This window comes from Salvelinus alpinus, chromosome 10 (assembly GCF_045679555.1).
Source record: "Salvelinus alpinus chromosome 10, SLU_Salpinus.1, whole genome shotgun sequence".
Lineage (NCBI taxonomy): Eukaryota > Metazoa > Chordata > Actinopteri > Salmoniformes > Salmonidae > Salvelinus > Salvelinus alpinus.
In genome coordinates, this window is record NC_092095.1 from 34,254,817 (window position 1) to 34,262,729 (window position 7,913).

The window sequence follows — 7,913 nt, forward strand, 5'->3', positions numbered from 1 at the left end:
CCCCAGTGGTGATGGCAATGCAGTGCGGCAGCAGCAAGGCAGGCAGACAGCAATAGTCGTAGGGCAGACAGCAACAGGGCAGGCAGCAGCAGCAGCAGGGCAGGCAGCAGGGCAGACAGCAACAGCAGCAGGGCAGGCAGCAACAGCAGCAGGGCAGGCAGGCAGCAACAGCAGCAGGGCAGGCAGCAACAGCAGCAGGGCAGGCAGCAACAGCAGTAGGGCAGGCAGCAACAGCAGCAGGGCAGGCAGCAACAGCAGCAGGGCAGACAGCAACAGCAGCAGGGCCGGCAGCAACAGCAGCAGGGCAGACAGCAGCAGCAGCAGGGCAGGCAGCAACAGCAGCAGGGCAGACAGCAGTAGGGCAGGCAGCAACAGCAACAGGGCAGACAGCAACAGCAGCAGGGCAGACAGCAGTAGGGCAGGCAGCAACAGCAGCAGGGCAGACAGCCGTAGCGGTAGTGCAGTGAAGTGCAGTTAAACCTCTAAAACAAACATGCTCTTGCCAGTTATAATATTGTTGCAGTGCACTCCTATCTGTGTGCACCAGTAAGATTGTAACATTTGACCGTGACAATCCCTTTTGTTCTTGTTGTTATTATCAACCACACTGCCAGACATGTTGACCGGAGCGGCACAGACATGGACAATTTTGTCGATTGTTGCCTCTTCTTTGTCTTCGCTCTCATCCTTCAGTTTCTTAACCAGGCGCAGGTTAAGTGGCCCATCCAGGATGCGGAACCGCGTCATCAGCACGCCTATCAGTCTCTCTATTGCAAATCATTGGAGCAACACACTCAACGGTCGTACATACTGGTCTTACGACTTTTGTTTTTCTTGTTGAATAGAAGCAGAAGAAGATGAACTGTTATCTATTGGAGTTCAATACTAGGCACAAATGTACAATTCTGAAGCATCATTTAGGCTCTCAACACGTTTGAATTCTCGTCTGTGTGAATCCTCACATTTGACTTCACACTTGAGTGCTCTACTTCTCCCCCCACAAAACTGCTTCCGACTCCAGATGAAGGCAGGGGTTATGAGGTGTGCTCCAATAAGGGCAAAATCATCCTTAAATGTGAAGCCCCTGTCTGCCAAAATTTGAAACAAAGGACATACGAACACAGCACAGATCAATGAGCATGCACTGTAGGTTACATTCTTTCAACCATTTATACAACACATGTTATTGTCTATGGTAGCCATCTCAGGTCACAGAGGGCCTTTGTACACTAGCACTATAGCAACTAGAAATATTAAAAAACTGTACTACATGCCTGATCCCCAGAGTGGTGCTATGAGTGGGATGTAAAGCCTGACTGTCTTACAATGTGGAACATCTGATGCTCTTCCTCCCCAGTGGCTGATGCTGCCAGATGGGTGGCAGGCGATTAAATACTTCACTGTGGCACTGTTCACAAATAGACACAGCACAACTAGCTGCTATAAATATGGGGGTAGTGGAATATCAATGTGTATTTCAATGCATATGTTGTGTTCTATGAACTGCATTGCCTTGTTAAACCACCAGTGTGTTATGATATGCAGTTAACATACCACCATCAGCATTTGTAGTGTGCTTTATGACAATTGAAAGGTCCTCTAAACACATTTTACTTATTGAAAACTAATGAACATTATAGTGTATTTGAGCTAATTTCAATGAGATAATTTTTTTTTGGATCACTTACCGGGAATTCAGTCCTTTTGGATGCTCAATTCTGATGTCAAAGCAGCCAATTATACATGTCAGTCTGGGGAATTTAGTTTGAGCTTCTGTTGATGAGGATCTGATGCACTCCCCGGTCTGGCCAGTGAATTAAAAAAGTACTATTGACATACATCAGATCGATCCATCGGAGAGAACATTTTGTATATTGGGTTTACTCAAATGTAATACTTGACTTAATAGGGCTGTGGAGGGGTTTTTGCCTCAATTTGACTAGGGTGACAAACAGCTGGTCTTCTGTTGATAATTTGCAGTTGAAGCGACCAGTGGACTTTAGAAAAACATGCAAAGCGACAAACACTGACCAATTAAGACCGGTCATTAGTTTGCAATGATTGTCCTTGTTTTTGACACTGCTCGCTGTAACTCTTATCACCACTCTCTTCTGGCCGCATCCCTCTCTTCCCTCAAGGTAAGGATTTCCTCTTCTGGTTTTGCACGCTCAGCTGTGGTCAATGGAACCTCTTCGTGTTGGGGAACTTGTTTGAGTCGGGGAACCGGCTTTCCTGGGGATTCCTTTCTCCCCCTCTGCTTCTCCAGGGACTCCCTTCTTGGGCGTGCTTTCAAGAGGGTGTTTGTGTTTTCTTTTGTTAGCTATTCGTTGTATTTTTGTTTTGACAGAGGTGGGACACTTTCGATGAGGGAGAAGGGAGGGTACATCGTCCAGATGGTCAGGCTCATTTCTCTTCAACCCTACAACAATATAATCGAGTGTAGCTATCAATATACAAAGCTAACTAAGTTAGCTAGCTATGTTTAGAAACAGTTGGCTGGCTAAACAAGTTTCTGGTTGATATTGTGATATGCCTTCACATTGTCATTGTAATGACTAGATATTACCATAGATTTATCAGTCTATTTACTAAGCTGGCATTAGCTACCGTCTCTGTCTTTGCTGACATAGTAGCTACGGTAGCTAGCTAACGTTAGCTGTAGTGAGTGCTGATTGAGTGACAGCTAAACAAACAGTCAGAAATGAAGAAACTTTTGTATGTAAGTCGTAATATAGTTCAATATGCAATAGCTAGGTCATTTGTACTTATTTTTGCCTTTAAATGTTTACTGCAAACATGCACTACATGACCGAAAGTATGGGGACACTTGCTCGCATTCCAAAATCATGGGCATTAATATGGAGTTGGTACCCCCTTTGCTGCTATAACAGCCGCTACTCTTCTGTGGAGACTTTCCACATTATGTTGGAACATTGCGGGAACTTGCTTCCATTCATCCACAAGAGCATTAGTGAGGTCTGCATTGAAGTTGGGCAATTAGGCCTGTCTTGCAGTCGGCGTTCCAATTCATCGCAAAGGTGTTCAATGGAGGTGAGGTCAGGGCTCTGTGCAGGCCAATAAAGTTCTTCCACACCAGTCTCGACAAACCATTTCTGTATGGACCTTGCTTTGTGCATGGGGGAATTGTCATGCTGAAAAAAGAAAAGGGCCTTCCCCAAAGTTGGAAGCAAAGAATCTTCTAGAATGTCATTGTATGCTGAAGCATTAAGATTTCCCTTCCTCTGAAACTAAGGGGCTTAGCCCAAACTATTATTCCTCCTCTACCAAACTTTACCGTTGGCACTATGCATTGGGGCAGGTAGCATTCTCCTGGCATCCGCCAAACCCAGATTTGTCCGTCGGACTGCCAGATGGTGAACCGTTATTCATTACTCCAGAGAACGTGTTTCCACTGCTCCAGAGTCCAATAGCGGAAAGCTTTACACCACTCCAGCCGCCGCTTAGTATTGCTCATGGTGATCTTAGACCTGTGTGCGGCTGCTCGGCCATGGAAACCCATTTCATGCAGCTCCTAACAAACAGTTCTTGTTTTCCATTCATAATACATAAGTGATACAATTTCAATTCAATATGTTTAATGCTGGCCTGAATTACCATGGACAGCAGACAGATGGCAGTATAGCGCAGCTGTTGAACAGAAAGGCCGAAATAGAACGCGACTGCTCAGCTACAGTGACCGACACATATTTGTTTGCTACTAGCTAATTTTGCAGTCTGATCGACACGGAAAGATTTCTTTTAACCTCTTTGGGCTGGGGGGCAGTATTTTCACGTTCGGATGAAAAGCGTGCCCAGAGTAAACTGCCTGCTACTCAGGTCCAGAAGCAAAGATATGCATATTATTAGTAGATTTGGATAGAAAACACTCTGAAGTTTCTAAAACTGTTTGAATTATGTCTGTGACTCTGGGCACCTCTGTGCACCTTTCATCCAAGCTACTCAATACTGCCCCTGCAGCCATAAGAAGTTAAAGGTCTCACTCACATCGGCTGTGGAGAGCGTGATCTCACAGTCGTCCAGAACAGCTGAGGCTCTCATGCATGTTTCAGTGGAGATTCATCGTGGAAGTAGAGAAGTACTCACTTTTGTATGACACTATAAAAAGATGTGGTCTGGAGAGAGTTTGCAATGACCATGCGCATTTCAGGTCAAGTATAACAACCCAATGTTCATCCTGACCTGCTCTGTTGGCCTGGATGGCTATGCTTCTCATTGCATCCCTGTCCCACTCTGCTGTAGCCACATCTCCACATCACAAGGCTTTGTGAGGAAGTTATGGAGGATGCACATTGCAACCACTAGAGTATCAACCTTGCATGGCAGTAGGTTGATTTCCTTGTAGAGGATTCTCCATCTGGCCGCAAGGATCCCTAATGCCTTCTACCTCTGTCGTTCTAGCTCGACAGAGACGATAGTTGAAGATTTCTTTCACGTAGCTGATGTTGTGCCCGGCATATGACATCAGGTCAGGCTTTAATGGGAAGGCAACGTCCCCCACCATTGTGTTTAGTATATTTCCCAAATCTTCACCCCCAGGCGGAAAGGCATCTTGGGGCACCTGCAGGGTTTTTGACACCAAGTGGGGAGTTGGCATAGACTCCGTTGTCGCTGTTTCCAAATCCCCCACCTGAATAGCTGTGAAGCGGTATTTGGCATCCACAAGGGCGAGTAGCACCACAAAGAAGGTTCCTTTAGAATAAAAAAATGTCTCCCTGAATTTGGAGGTTTGGTGATCATAATATGTTTTCCATCATCCGATCCCAAACAATTGGGAAAGCCCCATTTTTCATTAAACTCTTGAGAGGTTTGTCTCCAGGTTTCCTCAGTGGGTTGTGGCAGATGGGTCACCAGCATCCTCCTCTCTATGGCCCCACAGGTCTCCATAATGCACTGCAACACTGTCTGGAATCCAAGACGATAGGTGAAGGCCAGGCGGCAAATACTCTCCAGATGCCAAGTACCTGTAATGACATTTTTTTTTTTTGTTATTGGTTAACAATCAATTCTATTTTACTCTTCACAGATATTGATTTGTGCAAAACCAGATGGAAGTCCCTCCGTGCCACTTTTGTAAAGCACCTACGGAAGGCCCAACCCAACAGTTCTGGGGGAACCAATCAGAAAGAATTGAAATACATGAAAATATTATCATTCTTGCGTCCAGCCAAGAAGGTAAGTAATATACACTACCGTTCAAAAGATTGGGGTCACTTAGAAATGTCTTTGTTTTTGAAAGAAAAACTATTTTTAGGTCCATTAAAATAACATCAAATTGATCAGAAATACAGTGTAGACATTGTTCATGTTGTAAATGCTTGGATTAGCTAACACAACGTGCCATTGGAACACAGGAGGGATGGTTGCTGATAACGGGCCTCTGTACGTCGATGTAGATATTCCATAACAAATCTGCCATTTCCAGCTACAATAGTCATTTACAACATTAACAATGTCTACACTGTATTTCTGATCAATTTGATGTTATTCTAATGGACAAAAATTGGCTTTTCTTTCAAAAACAAGGACATTCCTGAAAACATTTGAATGGTAGTTTTGCAGTATTGCTGGCCTTATTTTCTACCTTCTACTTGGTTCATGTCAGCTGGTATCCCATCTCTGAATTAGTGATTATATAGGCCTATAGATTATGAATCAGTCTCTTATTACTGAGGAATGATGAAAAGCAGCAGTGTTAGAATTTGTGGCCCAGATTTGAGAAATATCATTAATTGAGCCTGAGCTGAGGGCTCTAAAGTTTACTTAAACACATTTAACTTTTCATTTATATGTTGACCTATTTTCAACTCAAGAGGTGTCACACCCTGATCTGTTTCCCCTGTCCTTGTGCGTGTCTCCACCCCCCTCCAGGTGTCGACCATTTTCCCCATTATCTCCTGGTTATTTATACCTGTGTTTTCTGTCTGTCTGTGCCAGTACGTCTTGTTTGCCAAGTCAACCAGCAGTTTTCTCCTAGCTCCTTGTTTACCCCAGTGTCTGTTTTTCTAGTCCTCCTGGTTCTGACCCTTGCCTGTCCTGACTCTGAGCCCGCCTGCCTGACCACTCTGCCTGCCCCTGACTCTGAGCCCGCCTGCCTGACCACTCTGCCTGCCCCTGACCTCGAGCCTGCCTGCCACCCTGTACCGTTTTGGACTCTGACCTGGTTATGAACTCTTGCCTGTCCCAACCTGCATTTTGCCTACCCCTTGGACTATAATAAATATCAGAGCTCAAACCATCTGCCTCCTGTGTCTGCATCTGGGTCTCACCTTGTGCCGTTATAAGAGGCAACCTCAGCCTTGAAAATGCTGATTCGCCTCAGCCACAACCTGTGGAGCCCGATGCCGCTGAGGACGATGTGGTGTTCCCGAGCCATGACCCTGTGCTTCAGATGCCTGAACAGCAGTCAAGACCAACCACTACAGACACGGCTCAAGACTGGCAGGCAAGAAAAAGAAAAGTTCAACCATCAAGATGTGGATGATTTATCAGGAAGCCAATCCCTTCTGCTGCTACCTCGGAGGATGAAGATGAGGCATTTGTAACAAGGGACGTTTGAAAGTGCAACTACTATCACTGATTGAAAACTGGGATGACCAGCATGCAACACCTCTGCCTCCACCACCACAATGGCTCTTTGATGCTCCGCACGGAAGAGGTGGACTGCAGCCTATGATGTACGGCAAGCCCAGGCATCAATACTCCCACTCACCAGGATCTAGGTCTCCAACACGTAACTAGGATGACCAGCAGGCAACACCACGGCCACCACCAAGGCCCGCAAGTACTCCGCACGGAAGAGGTGGACTGCAGCCAATCATGTACGATGAGCCCAGGGATCAATACTCACCAGAATCTAGGTCTCCAACACATAGCTGGGATGACAGCTTCAGTACATTCTCTCAAGAGAGCTGGGACTGAGACTCCCAGTCGCATCGATAATCCCCTCTTAAAAGGCAGATCCCAGCCCCGTGCATACTTAGGCCTATGTTCTGTTTTAGTTTTAAAAAGGGACACGTTTATGCTTGCACTATTTGCACTTCTTTGTTGTTGCAGTTATGTTTGCATTGCACGTTGTATTTAACGTTTTATAGTTTTTTGCTATTCAGTGGATATTGTAATTGGGAGGGATATGCCATTTTTTTTGTTTGCATGTCTTGCTGTGGCTGTTCATCTCACCTACAACAGGTGCACCATGCCTTGCTGTGACTGTTAATGTCACCTTGAATACTTATAAATAAAAGACTAAACAAAGAACAGTGTCTTACCTTGAGTATAATGAAAAGACACTATGGCACCTGGTGATCTTGCTGCTCCCTAAATGTAATGGAACATAGGCCTACATCTGTGGAGCATAATTTTGAATGGGGGGGGTCTACGGGCAACGTCTCGAATTTTCACTCAGGGGTGTCGCCTTCAGTGTTTTATCGTGTTCCATTGAAGTCTTTACCTCTTGTTGCTCTCACTTCAGGGACTGGGACAGATGGCGAAGTCCTCACCCAGTCTGGAGAGGATGCTGTTAAAACGTTAACTGAGGATATCGTCAGGTGCTCTACATTCACCACCATTAGCCTTTTCCAATTAACTATTTAGCAGGAGTCAGTTCGTGTGGTGAGTGACTAGTGTCGAGGTTTGTGATTTATCTGATCTCGTTTCCCAGACACTTCCGCCCAAATGTGCAAAGAGTCTGGTGAACCAACGTGTCAAACTTGGCCTATGTTAGCCAAAGACAGAAATCCGGGAGAAATTCGCATTGGCTTACTCTGCCAACCAATCATCTCCCACAACACCTTCTCCCTAACTCTCCACCGTACGCTGGCAGACCACAAGCACAGAGCCACGTCTCGCAGTCGTGTAGTAAATGTAAGAATTATATGGTCACTCCCACTAAGGCC

General features: G+C 45.5%; 1 long non-coding RNA gene across 1 annotated transcript; it reads left to right on the top strand.

The window, feature by feature from the left end:
- The first annotated feature begins 1,742 nt into the window (after nucleotides 1-1,742).
- Nucleotides 1,743-7,275, top strand: LOC139531351 (uncharacterized). The gene is made up of 4 exons (XR_011666338.1): nucleotides 1,743-2,396; nucleotides 4,838-4,942; nucleotides 5,045-5,193; nucleotides 6,028-7,275. It is a non-coding gene; the product is annotated as an uncharacterized lncRNA (long non-coding RNA).
- The last annotated feature ends 638 nt before the right edge of the window (nucleotides 7,276-7,913 follow it).